Raw genomic sequence first — 18,612 nt, 5'->3', positions numbered from 1 at the left:
AAAATTGCATTTCCAGTGAGAAGCCATACCTCATACAGCCATACAGGCCAAAAGCCATCCAATACTTGTGAAGTGACTCATCTGTGTTTCATTCAGCTGAAGCATTAATGGAAGAGAGTGTTTCAAAATATTCTAGGTCATGAATGCAACTTAGTATTGGTCTTAGAGGTGAATACTTAGAGGTGAAGTACTGTCTTCTCACAGACCTAATTCCTGAGCAATGTTATGGGCAGTGGTTCTGTCATCACTGTTGATCTCAGGCTGCATTTTCTTGGAAAGATTCAAACACCTAGCAATATTACCAAATGACTGCAGCACTCCATACTAGACAGCGTAAACGACATAGGTTGTAAATGCTTGTATACTTAGATACAGAAGATATACTAAGATACTTAGGTAAAGCATCAGAAAAACAACCTTCAACAAAAAAAATTTAACTAGAAATATAAGAGAAAAAGGAATAAGTTATTAACATAGAGTGAAATGTGATTTGTGGACCCCTGCGCATGCTTTTTTAATCAAAGAGCAGACAGTAATGGGGTCCACAGGATGCTAGGACAGCCCAAAGGTCATTGCCTTCCCAGCAATCAGAAAATGTATCTAATAAAAGAGGTGCATGAGAGCCTAGTGGATGAGGTTCTTATGCACTGCTGTTGTATGTTATTGGAACTCACTTGTTCTGAATTTGATCATCCACTTTGCAGAGTTATAAGCTTTTTCAACAGTTTTGGCAGTAAGAGAATAATAACCAGCCAAATCACAGGGAGAAAAAAATTATCCACCTTGCGCCTTACAATAAAACGGCATAAAATGACAGGTTCAATTCACTGATTGATCACTTAAGAAAAAAAGCTCTGCACTTCAAGCTTCTAGACTTAGAAGTGGAATAAGCTGGTAAGATCAACAATGAAGTAGTAAATCTACTGTACTTTTCTGACCACATAAAAGATGGCAATCACTATAGCAAAGTTATGGTTTAACGATAAAGACAGGAGGAAGTTTTTACACAATGACCATCATACAGTAAGTTGTATATTCCCTCATGATTTAAATGGGCCAGGTGGCATCCAGCAGGGCCAGCTGTTTTGGTAGATTTTTCTGTGAAAATTGAATCTGCTCCTTTTGGTGGTGATGACAGAGCAGCTTCAACACTCTCTTCCAACTGCTGTAAGACTGAAAGTGTTTAACACCAGTGAAGTAACTGGGTTTTAGAGTGTCCCTCAGTCATCCCATAATAAAAGCCCTCAGCAAGCTGAGCTGGCCATAGGAAAAGCTGTGGTAATGCCCTCAGTGGATCTTGGCAGGAAAGACTAGTGACTGTAATTGTCACTTGTGAAGTAATAAGCTGCTCTTGTGGCTTTCTTCCTCTTGGAATTTGGGGGAAGGGTGGCTCCATAGCCAACAAGTGACACCTAACAGGGGCCTAAACTGCATTTGAACATTTTTTTAAAAAATGGGAGCTTCTTGTGAGACCATCCATGCAAGCGAAACTGCCATACTAACTGGAAGCTAGTGGTGGTCTGTGTGTAATTCTTTTCAATGTGAACAAATGGACAACATTTTGCGGAACAAAAAGACAAACATTTTGCGGTAATACAACTTTTAAAATTGTGTATAGTGCACAGTAAATGGCTGTGCAAGCTGAAACTGATTTTCTGTATTTCCAAGTAAAGATCATTTAAAGCAAGTGAAAGATTTAAAAAAACAAAACAATTATCTAGAGTTACAGAGACAAGGTAGCTGTAGGCCAGCTGTGGGACCTTACATTTCCTGAGCAGTAAAACCCCCATCACTAAGTTATTCTAGAACTTCATATTCTCAGTGAAAGCTTTGCTTATTCTCCAGTGGGCACTAGGGCTCTGCTGTGTGCATTCTGGAAAAGTTAAATGAAGCAGCCAACATGTACACACATTTATCTATGAAGGTCTGAGTGTTTGCATTCTGGAAAAGTTAAATGAAGCAGCCAACATGTACACACATTTATCTATGAAGGTCTGAGTGTTTGTTCTTCAGTTTTCCTGTATCAATACTGGTTAGTAGAAGCTTACTGTAAAATTATGCAATTTTCAAAAAGCGTCAATTAATGTGAACAATTGCTAAGGATTCTATGTGTATCGCTTTTTAACTTGTCTGCATCAGAACAATAACAATCCCCCATTGGTTGCAAGGATTATTAGTAAGATGCATTTAATCTTCAAGGCTTCAAGTAAGGGTGCATTATATCTGATCCAAGATTAGAAATCCTATCTCACTTAAATGAACTGAGCCTTTTGCAGTGTCTAATGAACAGCAGCAGGATAAAGAAAATTCACTAAAAGAACATACCAGCATTTCTCTATCTGGTAGTTTTAATAATGAGTAGGAAGACTCTGTTTACTCTGTTTTACTCTGCTATATGAAATTCATATTTCATAGCATGGACAACAAGAAGGTAGCAGTTAATTATGTGACTATCCCAATTAAAATCTGCAGACTGGTTTTACAGAATTTCATTCAATTAAGTATTTACTTGTTCACCGCTGTGGTTTGTCAAGAGTTCATTCTTAACTTTTTCTGCAATATTTACAAAGACAAAAACAATTTTGATATTTACATTCTCAACAACATTGCAGAAAGTGCTTATGTACTCAGGATTTTTTTTTAAGAATAAAATGCTTTTTCACATTAGTCTCAGTAAGAGGAGAACTCAACAATATAAATATTTTCTATTAAAATCAAAGGAAATACAGACTAGCCGCCTTAGAGTTATCAGATTTTATTTAATACATTTAATAAAGGCCTCTCTATAGAAAAATACAACAGTCAGTTTAGCAGTCAGTTCCCATGTGTTTAAAGATACCATGCCACATCTGAAAATTGTTATGGGTTGTAAATTTTAATGATAGCTGAATATGCAAATGAATATTTTAAGAACTGCAATTATTGAAGTTAAAGCTGAAGCATTAGTAAATTAGGAAGTGTCATTCATAGCTGTTCTTGTTCCCGTGGTAAGCAACTGCCAGAGTAGAACTTTCAGAATTAAACACCAGTATGAGGCCAAATATGTGTTTGGTCTGTAATGCTATCGTTATTTTTGGTATCGGTCTTCAGAGGGACTTCATTTGTTAATAATGCCAGTTTGTGTATTCTTCCTCTCAGTTTTATTTCTTTGTGACTGTACAAATTTACCTGTTGCTCCTTTAAACTATCTATGTGGTATCATGACCAAAACTAAAAACAATATTCTAAATGAGCTCTTACTCAAAGTAAAGCTTTGTTTGCTTTTCTGTTGCTTTCATAAATTTGTTTTGATGAAGACACAGAAGCATCTACTTAAGCACTCATTTCTTTTTCACATGTTGCTTCCTCAAGTGTGGTATATGTTACTACTATACAGTATGTGTGGATCGCTTTGCACTTATTGATGTTAAATTCCATTTCCCAAGTGTATTTCTTTGCCAATGTTTCTGTCTGCCACTCTGTCTATTTTTGTATTATCCTTACTGTATGTTAGACCACGACTGGTTGTCATGCACCGCTGCGGTCAGAAAGCCTGGCACATTGAGTCTGACAGGGAATGCCCGCCATTGGAAGCAGTGCTGACTGCGGATAAAAATCAGTTAGGCAAAGAAGAGCGACATTTCTGAAAACTGAAGCAGGTTTCCAAAGCAAGTGGGAAATCGCACTACTATACATAGCTCAATGTCAGAGCACTGATCCAGTAGGGTTTTGGACCCTTATTAGACTTAAATGTGGTGCCTAATTGGAGGATTGATTGAATGATTGGATCCCCGACTGAAAGGGAGAAGATGCACAGATGGGTGGCCTGACCTGGACCTAACGAGCTTGGGATATGCAAGTGCTCGTGGGAATGCTATGGTTACCCATGGCAACTGCAGAATGTGAGGGTGTGACATTATATATTTAAGTGGTTTAATAGCTACTGTGTAGGAATATAATTCATTCACCTTAAGATGGCAATCTCTTTGATAATGTTGTAGTCTTTTTTTGTAAAATGTGTTGTATACTGTTTTCACTGCTTTAAAAAAAATAAATCCCCCATGACTTATCAAATATTATTTCTAATACTGTTTTTGTTTGTTTTGTTTAACAATGACTGCATTCATTAAACTTTATTTAAGCAATTTCTCATTGTTATGTCAGATTTGCTAGTTCCAAGCTTCTTCTTCAGATACTTACTTACTGTAGACTACTTCCTTTTTCATGCATAATGAGTCATCTTCTTTAATATACTTTGTCTATGGAGAGTTTGTATTAAATTTTCAAAATTTTAAATTATTGAACACAGATGGGACTTATTGACCCAGGGGTTCATGAGAAAGAATATTATTATTCTGATATGTAAAAATCATCTGAATATTTGGGAGACTTGGGTGGTCAGCTGTTTTATATTTATTGCTATTGCTCAATAATAGAAGGATAAGTCCTGAAAAAATTACATTTTATCTTGAGTAAAAGGTATTAACATTTTTTCTAATATAAGTACCTTGAAATTTATTCATAGCCTTGATAGTGTGCAATTAAAATGAATTTAGGAAATATAAATCCTTTTTTATATTTAAAAAATTTAAAAAAAGTGCACAATGAGTTTACAACATTTAGAAATTACATCTGAAAAATAATTGCCTGTATATTACTTCTACATCTACAATGAAACTCCGCACTTGGCCATTTGATAGTTCCACAAAGCCGTTTGACACTAATATCAACTTCTGGAAGTCTTTTTGATTCCCACTGACTAGTAAAGTACCACTAAAAGTCAAAGAATTAACCACACAGGCAAATAAATTTCAATGTCCAAAACCCTAGTGACCACTATAACATGTATCATAAGCTGATTCATATAAAAGATTCACTATTCAAGTATTTATCTTACCATAATAAAAATAGATATTGTATTCATCATCATTTATAAAATATAATATATAAACTTTATATAAATTATAAAAAATTTAAGGAATTTGCATATTATATTTTATATTATATATTCTAATATTCAAATATTAAATATTTGCTCTCATTAGGTTGGAAGTTCTGAATAGTGATGCAGTGGTTAGCATTGCTGCCACATAGTGCTGGGGCCTAGGGTACAATTTCTGGGGTGCTATCTGCATGAAGTTTGCTTGTTCTCCCTGTGTACGCATGGGTTTCCTCTGGGTGCTTCAGTTTCCTCCAAACACAAATGGGGAAAACTGGCCGTGGTGTGAGTTTCCTGTGATGAACTGGCATCCAATCCAGGGTGTATCCTGCCTTGAGTCTGTCGCTTGCCGGGATAGGCTCCGGCTCCACTATGATATTGTATTGGATAAAGCAGTTAGAAAATAGATTGATGTATTAGGTGGCAAATGGTATGCATGATTCTCAAAAATAATAAGGAAATAAGAGAAAACGTTTTTCAGATTATTCTAAAATTCTGGTTCTGAAAATGGGGAGTTCTCTCCTCTTGGAAGGTCACTGCATATACTGTACCGTAATAGTGGATTTGCAGGGCTACCCTTTCTATTTAGGCCACACAATGTTGCTCGGTTCCACCCTGAACATGAGCTCCCAAGAATCAGGTGCATTCTGGAGGAGATAGTTTTTTTGCTTTTATTTCCTTTCTTTTCACTTTTACCCCCTTGACAACTGACTGCATCTCCTCACAAGTGTTAGTAGAGGGACATGAAAGCTCGCTTAACTGCAACTACATCTAGTTAGGTATTCAGAGGTTATCTTTTATACTCAATTTGCTTCGTTTTAATTTTGAGCACCAAAGTAGCAGTTCTAATCGAGTGTGTCTGAAATAAAAAAGTACATTTATTGTGTCTGTGATATCTACAATTAGAGGTTAAGGAAGAACTTCAGCTGAAATCATGATTCCAGTTTCTGAAGGGAAACAACACGAAATGACAGCATGATGCCAAAAATAAAGATAGGCAACACTGTAGTGATCAGGACTCATACCTGGAAAGTTTGGGTTCAAAGCATGAGTGGAGCACTGTTGTAACCTTGAACAGGATAATTTACTCTCTTTCATTGAACGTCCAGTTGTAAAAGTACGTACAAATGCCAGCCAGCCATTTCAGATCCATAAAATTCAAGAAACGTAATATAAACTATAAAAAGGTTGATCAAAACTCACTTTAATAAATTTATTAAATTTACTAAGAACACCTCAAAAATACTATTTCACAAGAAAGAATTATTAGAACAACAACCAATAATTAAATACATTTAATAATATTTGAGTAGTCATAGAAATGTTTGGCTCAACCTGCCTCCTAGTCATAGGATGAGATGATCAGGATGCTCAGGTGAGTGAGGAGTGAATCAAGGGGTAACTTAGTAGAGATACTGTAGGGTGGAGGAGGGATATCAAAGATGAATGTGAAGGAGAAATGTTTTTTGTATGGTAACTTATATTGTTTAAACATTTAGAATATGATGTGAACAATGATTACATTAGGGAAGGCAAAACTGAATATGTCTTGTATTATCCCTCCCTAATATAATATTGCAAACTCAATTAATCAGACTATACATGTATTTTAAATTTGAGCTTTTCTGTAGAATAGTTAAAATAATCTTGATAATTACTGATCTTTACATAAATCACATCCCAGACAACACAGCAAAACAGCACTGAAATTAGACTCTTAGCTCAAGAATGAGAAATAATACCCAAATATTACAAGATCTGACAACAAAACAGATGGAAGTACTGAGGCTTCATTCAAAGAATTAGAGTTAAAAAGCTTCTGATTCAGTTCAGTGTAATGTAAAGCTTGTTAATGGCAATTTAAAAATATACAATACACCAAAAAACATTATGACAACAGATTGTTTTATATTATGTCAAGGCTATTAACTGCTCATGTCCCTCATTAATTAAAACTAATATTTGACCACTCTATTTCAATAACAAATTTTATGTTCATGGATTGATTCCTACAAAGTGTATATATATTGTCTGCATTTGCATCAATAGTAATGTCTGTTTTTGTATGTTAGGGACAACATATGTATGCATGGTCATTGATTAAAAATATTCACTTCTTTATGTCGGTGCAAAGCATATAAAAATCTGCATGGAGTCCACACTAGAAAACACAATCAAACTATTCCTTTTGAAACATCCAGCGTTATGCGTTACTTCAGCTTAGGAAGTTTTTAAAACATGCAGTGATTTTACCTTGCTATACCTGTGTGAATCCATCAAAATAAGCTGTTATTTCCAAGGGGTAATTCCATACATGATCAGCTCCTAAAAAAATAAGCATCCACAATTTGTAATGGAGGTCGTTGAGCACAAAGCCATTACTACAAACCACACATGATATCAGAGGTATAAGCAAGTTATTATAGAGGAATATAAATTGAGGATTAGTTAAGAATATGAAACATATTTTAATTGCAGAAATGCAAACTATAATAATATGATTTGCTCTGTCTCCAAGACCAAATGAGAAGATAATTATACAAAATTAAACATAGCATAAGGATAATGTGCACTACCACTATCACTGCAAAAAATTACATCTGGTTACAGATTAAGAATTTTGTGGCCTTGGCCAACTCCTTGTCTGAACACACAATACCTCAGTTTATCTTTTTTAAAAACAGGAAGAAAAAAAGAAAAAAATGAAAATGCATCACAAAATTAACAAACTGATTTCATTAGAAATAATAACCTTCAAGCATCAGGTGTTTTCTGAATGAGTATTTTAAGTATAAAAATATTTGGTTTAACCAAACGTTTGGCTAGAGGACATACATAGTAAATATCAGTAATGATTATAATTTAGAATAGCTGGGTATAATCGGCTTGTTTGTCATTATCCCTCCCGAGTTGAGTTAAGAACTTCCACATAGATTTCCTCACTTTTTATTGTATCGGCTCCTAGACCCATGGTAGCAGAAAGCTATAATATGAGTAATATCCGAAGTCTGTAAGTTTTGAAAAATCTTGCTCAGCAGGTTTCATACAGGGGCACAGTCACCCTGATTGATCCTATGCCTACCCAATCAGTCCAAAGTAATTTAAGATTTTTTTTCCTTGTTTGTGTTACATGATTTGCAACGTGATTTGATTTTAATTTGCTATTGGCTCGCTGTATGTTTTGTGACCAATAAGAAAATTATGAAATTGCAGTGGGGCGGTGCATGCGTAGCCGTAGCCTAATTGGGTATCGTTGTCGTCAGAGACTCTTAGACCTATCTATAGTAGCGCTAGGTTTTTGGTTCATTAGCCAACATGTCAAAACAAATGCATATATCTCCGTTTTTCAAAAAGACGACAAAACCAGCCCCAAAACAAATAATAAGACACATGAGATGCTACAGCTGTGGAGATGATGGGGGCTAACACTATGGCCATACTTTCTGAGGCGACTCTACCTTCAGTCTCAAAAGACGGGTCTACGGTGACAGGACCACCAACAGATTTGTCTGCCATTGACGAACCAGCCACTCAACCCAAGTTGCAATAATTCCCAGCAACGACAATAGCCAAAAGGCACAGCGTTTTTTGATAAAGTGGTATGAACAATTGAAATGGCTAGAATACATTATAGCTAAGAATGCAGTATACTGCAATGTCTGCAGACACTTCCCAGAGATGCATACTGAGCTAGTGTTAAGTAGAGAATGATTTAAAAATTGGAAATATTTTAGAAAGGCTTGTTCAAAACATGAGAACAGTAAATAGCATCATATAGCACTTCATATAGCAAGTCAGAGTCACAGTACATGGTGTGCCATGCTCCGTGCGGCCGTGGGACAGTGCTAAATCAGTGCTGGAGGGGGATGCTATTTCATTTATAGAGAAACCGCCAGCATGTGAAAGTTGCTTTGGACATTGTCTTACCCCGCAAAGCAGGGTATTCCACTTTAAGGGCACAAGGAAACTGAAAGGTCACATAACAAAGGGAATTTTATAGAAATGTTCAAGCAAAGTTATCACAAAATATGACCCAGAAATTGAAAATAGGCTCAAACAGCTTCCTACAAATGCTAATTTGATGAGCCCAGAGATACAGAACAAGCTACTGGAGTCTACAGCTTCACTGCTGTTAAGGAAAATAGAGGCTGAATTGCATGAAGCACGTTCTATGTTTTATGCTATCTTGGCTGATGTGTATAAAGATAAGTCTAAACACAAACGTGTTTCAGTGTGTATTCGCTACTTTCACGCAGGTGCAATCAAAGAAAGGGCAGTTGGATTTCTACAGACAGTACACATGACTTCTAATGGAATATCAGAAAAAATACTACAGGTTTTGGAGCCGCTGGGACTGGATCCCTCTCTGTGCATTGGATTTTGCTTTGATGGTGTATTGGTTATGTCTCGAAACGGGATATTAAAACAAACTTTTCCTAAAGATGTTTACATTCACTGCAGTTCTCACCATCTAAATCTGGTTCTCTGCACTGCAGCCATGGTATCTTGACATGTAAACACTTTCTTTGAAACTCCTTACATAATTTCATGACAAAGGCCCAAAGGCATTCCCGCTTCATGGAAATTCAGAAAGAGATGCACCCCAATAGACAGTGCCTTGAGCTGAAGCGATCCACTGACAAAATCAGTTCAAAATCAGCATCTGTCAGTAAAGTACTGGTACTGATAGATGCAATATTGGAAGTGCTTGCTGAATACTCAGAATCAAATGGCCAGACCAAACTAGAAGCAGATTCTTTATTACAACAGATTCAGACAATGACGTTTTTGTTTCTTCTTTTTTGAACTTTTTGAGACTAGCGATTTTGCGACCAACGGGTTGCAGAGTTCCACCCCGACTGTGTTAGACTGCATTGATCTCAAGATTAGCTGTGCTAAATTCAGACATAATTCAGATGGTGACTTTGATAAAGTAGTCAAATTAACTAAGGAGGATGTTACTTTCTCACGTAAGAGAAAGATTCTCTGTTAACTTCCATGCTGGGGAAGTCTGCTAGTATTAAAAGCATCACAGATCTTAGGCAAATGTGGAATGATGTTATGGACAGACAGATTACTGAGTTAAACAGCAGGAATGAAGAGGACACGAATGGTATCATGTGTGCTGCAGCTGCCTGTCTCCCAGGATTCAATACTTTTTGCACTGAAGAGTTGCTGGAATCCCCATGCCAGCTATATGGAATATCTATCCAGGACGCAGAATTCACTGTGTTTATCCAGCAAATAAACCACAAAATTGAAGCAAGACAGACAAGGTTTTCATCTCTTTTTGAAAGTGCTTGACAACTGCCCTGCAGATATTTTTCCTAATGTTAACGCACTATTGACAGTAATACTCACGCTTCCAAGTACATCATGCAGTGTTGAGAGACTCTTTTCAGTTGTTATTCAGATCAAGACGTGTTTGCAATCCTCAGTGTCATCAAATCATCTGAACAACTTGTCTATACTATCATTTGAATGGGAACTTGCCGACTCTCTCGACAGTAATGAGATTGTTGCTATATTCAATTCCAAGCCCCAATGCCTGCATCTGGTCTAGAAGGCCAAAACTTCACAACAAAGGTGGGGACTGATTGGGTTTGTGTGTGTGTGTCTGCCATGGCACAGTAGCATTCGGAAGCCTATGTAATTGTAGCTTAACCTATGTGTGTGTGAGAGACAGACAGTATGTATATAATGTTCCACTAATCCTGCTGTTTGATTATACTGCATGAGGATTGGATTGCAAATTGTTGTAGGGGTGCCCCTATGCTGGCAGGACGTTCAGTTAGACCAAAAATCAATTCCTGGCTGTTACGACCCCAAGTGTCTAGGGGTAAAGGGGTGCAACATTTAGGATAGTTTTTGGATGCAGGTGGGTTCTGGTGGGGGACTTACTGAAGGAAGCGTGATAACACGTGTTCGTGCAAAAGTGATTATTTTAAGGTGATGAAGTGACTAGTACGTGATAGGACACAATAACACACAGGGAGGGGGAACTGGAGTGGTGCCAAAGAGAAGAAAACAACAAACAAAATGGAGCTGGCTAAGAAAAGCTAACCTAACTACAAAAGAAAACCCAAAACGCTCTGTCTTTAGCGTCTTCAAATACCATAGCTAACCTTCACTGACTACCCAAAACCATACAAGACAAAACGGCACTCACCCACTGAACTAGTGTGACTAATACAGAGATAAACTACAGTACATGTGCAGAATGTACCCAACAACCTAAACTAACCCTGTACACAAAAGTTCACACAAATATACAAGTGAACTACGAATACCAATAAGGGAAAACGAGAGAAGACACAAGTAACAGGGTACAAAAGAACACAGAGGTTGATATAACGTTAGGGCAAGGTAATGGCTAAATAAAGGATAACACAAACAAACAAAAGTACAAGGAGATGAACACAAACCAACAAACCAATAAAGCAGAAGCTATACGAAAACACACACACACGAAGTGAAACGAAGCCAAAGCAAAACCAAAAGCGAAACGAAACCGAAGCTGAGCCGAGTGGGACCACAGTCAAATGAAAGGCCCCTTCCTTCTGAAAACCTCCAAGTTATATACTGTACTGAATAAGCTAAGTTCTGATTGGCCGAGAAGCTGATTGATGATGATGTAATATGGAAACAATGGTGCAATGATGGACCAATGGGGGAGGGAGAACAATCAAGGTCAGGAAGTGTGGAACATAGCAACAAAAACACACATGAAAACTGGCTATGCCCCACATTTGCATGTCTTAAAATACCAGACCACTATTGACAAAGCTCACATCAATTTTAAAGACACAACTGGTGTGGGCTGTTTATCTTTCAGGTGAATCTAGAAAATATAACTCCCCATACCCTTTTAATTGACTCTCACTGCCTTGCTTAACAGGGTTTATATAGCTAAGATAAAGCTAGATTGTCATTGCCAATATTTGGGCTCAATTATTGGGCAGTCATTATGGTTCAGTATCTTGAACCCAAAATGGCTGCCTTCAATGAAAACTTCCCATGGATAGCGTGAGCTTTCTATTGAAGAACACATGGAGGGACAGTAATACAACCAATCTTTTATGATCCCGACAAAAAATTTAAGAAGTTGCATATTTTCAAACAGCAAATGTACAGTTATTTTCCCAACACAACCCCTGCCAAAACAAAAGGAGGACACCGATTTATCACTTTGATAATTGGCTAATACCAAATTTAAATACCAATCTGGTGATTTAAAAGACATTGAGCTGGCTAATAAATTTTAAGCAAAACAAGTTGGATTTAGAACCAGTTCAGTGTTTGAAAACAATGCTAAATAACAAATAAATTTCATTTAAAATGTAAATTCGCAAAAAAGGAGGCTGTACATCCTTATTTGGTTGCTAGTAATTAATTAACCCAAAGACCCGATTGGATGTTTCTTGTAAGAAGCAATGGTATCACCTTCAATAACATGGATGGCCAGCTTGATCCAGATTCCCACAATCCTCTATACAAAGGATTGCCTCCTGTTCTTAGTTTTAAAAACAGAAACTTTAGTTTCTGTTAATGTCCTCTGTTTTGTGTTTCACTGTTGTTTCTGAGCAAGTCTACAGGTATCTTCATTAGGCAAATTTTCAATCAGATGAAATATGTTGTAAAAATGGTATTGAAGGGAGAGTGTCAGGTTTGGGTTACAAGACCCATTAAATGTTGACTCCAGGTACACATCTATTTGCACATTAAATGACACAACTGAGAGAGTTTACCTGGTAGAATAGGTTTTCTTACAACTTTTCAGATGTCTCAGTTTTGGAATATACTGTAACGCACACGGCCTCTATCACAGGTTGTTCGAGCTGCCTTACCAGTGCGGTGACATCACCGCCCTTCCCTGTGAATAGCAGGGACCGCAGCTGCCAGGCTGAAGGGAGATTTCCCTTTAGCTCAAGTGGCTGGGTCCCTGTTGAGTGATGCCGGATGCCTGGGTTCGAGTCCTCAACAGTGGGTGGCCGACTTGAGGCGGCAGTGGCGAGGGCGCGTACCCACGTGAACCCAAGAGTGTTACAATACTATATAGCTATTAAAAGGTTTGAGTAATAAGAACCATTAAATGTTGACTCCAGGTGTACATTACAGAATATGGTTAACTTTGACAGTACCTTCATTGGAAGTTTCATTTCACACCTTTCTACACCAATCCTGACTTCACACCTCTTGATTGGCCTCTCTTTCTGTCCCCTGCTCCCACCTCTAACCCCTCCTCCCTCCCAGCCTTTGTTCTCCCACTACATTACCTTTACTTACTGCCTTGTCTCTCTCACAGGCTCCTTGGTCGAAACGTTGTGTTTTTCCTTTCTTCTTTTTTCAGCATGGAATAAACCTATTACTTGTTCCATTAAATTATAAAGTCTACCTTAAATAAGAAATGTATCTATTTATTCATTGTTCAAGAAAGTTAAAAACACAAACTTTTATTTTAAAAATAAAAAAGCCAATTAAAAATTTACAGCTATGTACTTGCAAAATTTAAGTTCATGTGTTGATGATGCAATTGTTCATTTAGGTGCAGCTGTTCTTTGAATATTCACATTCTGAACTGTACTTTACGTAAATGAACATTTTATTAAGAAAATATTATAATATTTTAAAATAATATTGTTGAACTAGTTCTAAACCTTAATTAATCTAATAGGTAAACAACACTTGTTAACACTTTATAAAAGAGGAAGGGACAAGTAATAAAAAGTGCTACAAAACTGCCAAACTCTTAAAAAAGTAACAACAATATTTTGACCTAATGACATAGATGAAAATAAAAATTAAGTGTAATTGAGGAAAGATAAATGTTAAATTACATTAAATTAGTCTGTTATTTATTTTATCTAAGGAGAAAAATGTTATTTCCAGTTTTTAACATAAAAATTTTGTCTGGATTTAGGCATACAGACTTTTAGGTGTAAACTTCCTGATTATAGTCTTGTAAGGAATCTGGAATGTAAATTATTCATAAATGTCATTTTTTAAATCAACATGAGCACGAAAAAAATGTTAATTTCTGACATTTTGAAATTAGCTTTAGACTAATAGCCTGTATTTTTGTGTTAGCTTTACTGGCAGTTAAGAACAGATTCAAAGAAGCCATTGAAGAGCTAAAAGCAGAATATGAATTGAACCAATTAATTTTTCAGAATACATTAGGAATTGCAAATTGAAGTTCAGTCAGTGAGAAGTCATAAGGCTGAAAATCCTCTTTACAAAATGTTAACTGGTTTACTGAGAATGCTCAAAATATTGGGTATGTTAACTTTCTACCAAATAACAGAAAATGTCTAACAATACATACAGTCTGGACATGAAAAGTGTATTTGGGAGAATACATCAATGAAAATTGAAGTAATTTTCAAAAAGCCAAACTAAATTCCATGGCAGGAGTGCATTTAAAGTTGAGGACTCAATTTAAAAATAGACTGAGTCTGAAAGCATACTCATAGGTTACTTATATTTTTTTATTATATTGCACATTTTAAATGCCAATTTTGTTTTGCTAACAACTTATTATATTTTCTTCATTGTTTAATATAATTTAAATAAAAAAACAGTCCTACTGTACTTAAAAGACCCACAAATTTAAAAAATATCTTCTGCTTTTTTTTCTTCTCTGGTCTTCATGTATCAATACTAATTAAAGCCAGGGCGAAGGTATAAAGTGAACCTTTAAATGATGTCGTGGTATTAGCATATTACGAAGAATGAAGGCAAAGTGAAGGTGGCATTGTGCTGATTCATAAGTATCGATCAAATTCCTACACTAGCAGGTCTTGAAATATTAAGTGCTTTCGAGCTGTTGGTTTGTGACAATAAGTCTAGTGAATTCTCCTACTAAAAATATTACATAAAAGATGCAGTCATGATCATTTGTCCAGTATACATTTTTGAAGAACTTTACGTGCTCTGAGATATTTATATGTAGTGTGTGAGGCAGCAAAATATTCCAAGACAGTATCCCCTGCTATTTTCTTTTCTATCATTTTCTAGAAGCTGTTTAAAAATAATTGCCTTAATACATTGATTAAATCTTAAAACTAAACATTCAGATTAATAGTGTGATGTTCATATCTCCTAAGATATAAGCATTATTTTCCCAAATTCAGCAAATCAAACTGCTACCTTTTTTAATTCAAAAGTAGGATACATTTTTTAGGGATTACTACAAAATGATGGTAGTTTTTTTTATTTTCTAGTGTTCTTTTTGGTCCTGTTTAATATTTATGTAATGTAACTTATATTAAAATACTGTTTACAAGATGAAGATGACTCCTAACAATTAAGAAAATATGTTTTATCTGAACCTGTTGCTATGCAACCAGGTTGATCAAATTAAAAAGGCCCATATGAAAAGTCAAAATCCAATACCTCTGAAACACAAGGGAGTTATTTTTTACTTGAAGTGTTGGACACAAAGTTTAATTTGGAAGTCTAACAGAGTACGGGTCAGCAGATATCAGTGTTACAAAAAGAGGTGCAGTACTGTATATGCTATTGTCCAAAATTCACTAAGGCTGTTATAATTATTTATGATTTATTGCTAAATGGACAAAATGAATAGGCATTTTTAAAAAAGGCATCCCCATAAAATTATTATTCAGATATTATAATTTCCATTATTTTAATTACTGGCATGATTATTGGTGGAGGGACCTTCCAAGGTCTTCCTCTGTGCAATGAATATTATCTAGAGCAATCCTCTGAAGTCCATTTTCTGGATGTGCAGCTCCTTGAAGACACAAAACACCCTCTTTCCCTTAGATCAACCACCTTACCTGTCTGATTCCTCCATGTAATGCTCAACACATTTACTCTTTTACTGTTCAAGCTTCTGTCTGTAACAACGACCTTTCACTTTTGCTTGCATTTATAGAACATGATAGAAACTTTCCTCTTGAGTGCAGTGTATGTCTGCTTTTCTCTGTCTAGAACTGTGAATTCCCCAACCAGGAATTCCTTCAGAAGGTAGTCTCCCCTTCCAAATTAACAAGGTGTGGAGGCTGATGGCGTTCTGCCACCCTCCCTTAACCTTAGATGAGGTCCATAACATTTTTTAATTAGGCTCTGCACTCTTATGTGGATAGGATTCATGCAATACACCATACTGACAGACTGACTACTTGGCTCTGAAGTGTTGGGCTAAAGCAATACTGTAGCTACCAAGCTCTTTGGGTTGCTTTACATTGACTATGTGGGTCTATCAATGAAAGAAGAAGAGAGAATGTGAGCTAGCCCATATTGCCTCAAGAGAGAAGGCAGAGATATGGCATCATTCTTCTTAGCATATTGGTAATATGCTTTGCTGTAAATTCTGCCATTTTGTAACGTCCCATTGATTGGGGCTACTTTACTTTTTCACTGAATCAGGATTGCATGAGTAATTCAAAATTACTGTAACTCTACTTTGTTTCAATGATCTAAGCAGTCTTTAATGAAGTAAAATTTGTAAATGAACAAGAAACAGTTTTTCGGGATTTATTTTGGCAAATAATTTTTCTTCTTGATATAATTTGGTGATGGATTTAAAAAGTAATGCAAAATATTAAGATTCATCCAAAGTGTTAAACAGGAATCAAGTGTTGTCACATTAAAAATGCAAATATATAAGACTTAATTGAAAATATATAATGGAAACATTTTTGTCTTTGATTTACAGCTGTGGAATCAGTCCAAAATATCGCAAAGAGGAATTCTTCTAAGTGTACAGTATTTGAATCTCTTACATTCACAGGCTCATCTTGACCAGAGAAATCTGCATGGGAAATGTATTTAAATATTCAAAATCAAGAATAATACTGACAAGATAAAAAAAATATGAACATCTTCAAGGACACCAGTCAAACACCAACAAGACAACACTGGAAATTAAAGGGAAATGCATTTTGAGACCGAGAACATGCAGCACATCATTACACAAAGGGATGTGGGAAAATGATACCTTATCCACCCATGCTGTTGAAGCCTTCAATTAGGTATCAGGAACCTAAAAAACTAGATTGAACAAATGGTCTTATCTTGCTTGAAACCTTTCTTACAGTATATCCTGTAATTTAGATACCACTTCCCTTTTCCTCCCCAAAAATTGAATACAAAGGAAGTACCGTACAAATGTCCTCTAGTCAAAATATGTTGTAATTAAAACCATACACTTTAACAACAAGTCTAGACCTTTTTTTACTGAAACATTTTCAGGAATATAATAAATACTAAACCGTGACTTCAGAGTTTTAACAGTTTGACTATTCAGTACTTGTGTGCAGTTTCATCTTGCTTTTGTATTGTACAACAGAAACAAAAACATCAATATGCATGAATTGTAGTACCTCCTTTCACATCGCTTAGAAATTAATGGGTTATTGATTGGCAATTACAGACCATAGATATCATATGAATTTAACCTTCTTTAACCTGTCTGTGCCACAAGTCGTAATTGGAGAGTATTTTTAGGCATTTATTTCTGAAGGAACAATTAAAGGGTTACTCCATGCTGAAAAGAGAAGAAAAGAAACACTATGTATGGGCTGTGGAGCCTTCTTCAGGTGTGTGAGAGAAACAAAGAGAACAGCACTTGAGCAGGGGAAGATAAAACAGCAGGCTGATAATGAAAAGTTGGATATATTTGCCCAAATCCAAACTTTTTTCATCAGAAGCATTTTTAAAAAGGACAGCAGAGTTTCTTTCCTGCTTAGGTTTTGTCTGTTCATTTTTAGAAGTTAAGAGACGTACATAGAGGTTTTCTTTTCCTTCTGTCATTTGGTTGTTTAGTTTGCTTGTTTTTGTTGTATTCATTTGTAAGGAGAAGTTCACGAAGTTCAAGTAGTTACTGTAGCTATTAGACTCAGAGCTTTCTGAATATATATCATACTACAGTTATGGGATTTGCTATAGCAAGTGGGAGATGGGACATGTCATTGACAATACATATTTTGTTCTCAACTGAAGGAGGTGATGTATTTTATGTCCCCTTTAATTTCCCTTTTAGAAATACAATTTTGTGAAATGACACAAAGATTGTGATTATTGCTTTGTGTCTTATGCTTGATACTTGGTTTTGATAACATGTTAGAACCAGTCTGATTGATATGTGGAATTATAACAGTGGAATGGATTAGAAATAAATACATGCAGATCCATAATTAAACCAGATATGTTAAGGCCAAGGAAGTCTGACTCAACTTGAATATCAATAAAAGCCTTGTAATCTTCGAGTGACATAGGATTAGAAATTGCTGTCTCAGAATAATTACAGAGTATTATCTACTCCAACTCTAAGATTCTGACAGTATGATATTTTTTAGATAATTTATATGCATTTATAAAGCTCAGCTTCCCAGGTTTTTCCCAAGTAGGATAAGCTACTGTAGTCAAGTTAAATAACATATACTATTATTATATTATATATTACACTCATGTGTCTGCAAAAATCATACAAAGACATCATTATATTAATTTTTCATACCATGAAATATAACACATTAAAGGCATTATTTCAAAAATACATTTGGCTGGATGTGATCATTGGATCAGTTTTTACTACCACCTGGGTTAGATAGGCCAAATGGCTTCATCTTATTTGGAACTGTTCTTACCCTCTTATCAGCATTCTGGATAAAATGTTTTAATCTTCATTACCTAGAATTACAGGTTGAGAATTTGTTCACCCCTTC

At 35.8% G+C, this 18,612-nt stretch overlaps 1 protein-coding gene across 2 annotated transcripts in view; it reads right to left on the bottom strand.

Moving 5' to 3' along the window:
• tafa2 (TAFA chemokine like family member 2) overlaps positions 1–18,612 on the bottom strand; it is a 122,040-nt gene that overhangs the window by 70,175 nt on the left and 33,253 nt on the right. Inside the window, exon 2 of one of the 2 annotated variants that reach the window (XM_015352952.2) lies at positions 7,172–7,243. The exons of the other annotated variant lie outside the window; for it this stretch is intronic. The gene's annotated coding sequence lies outside the window, so the exon portion shown is untranslated. The remainder of the gene's footprint in view (positions 1–7,171; positions 7,244–18,612) is intronic. 2 annotated transcript variants of the gene reach the window in all.

Source organism: Lepisosteus oculatus, chromosome 7, assembly GCF_040954835.1.
Source record: "Lepisosteus oculatus isolate fLepOcu1 chromosome 7, fLepOcu1.hap2, whole genome shotgun sequence".
Taxonomy (NCBI): domain Eukaryota; kingdom Metazoa; phylum Chordata; class Actinopteri; order Semionotiformes; family Lepisosteidae; genus Lepisosteus; species Lepisosteus oculatus.
Note: the sequence above shows the minus strand (reverse complement) of the source record. Positions and strands in the feature narration are given on the sequence as shown.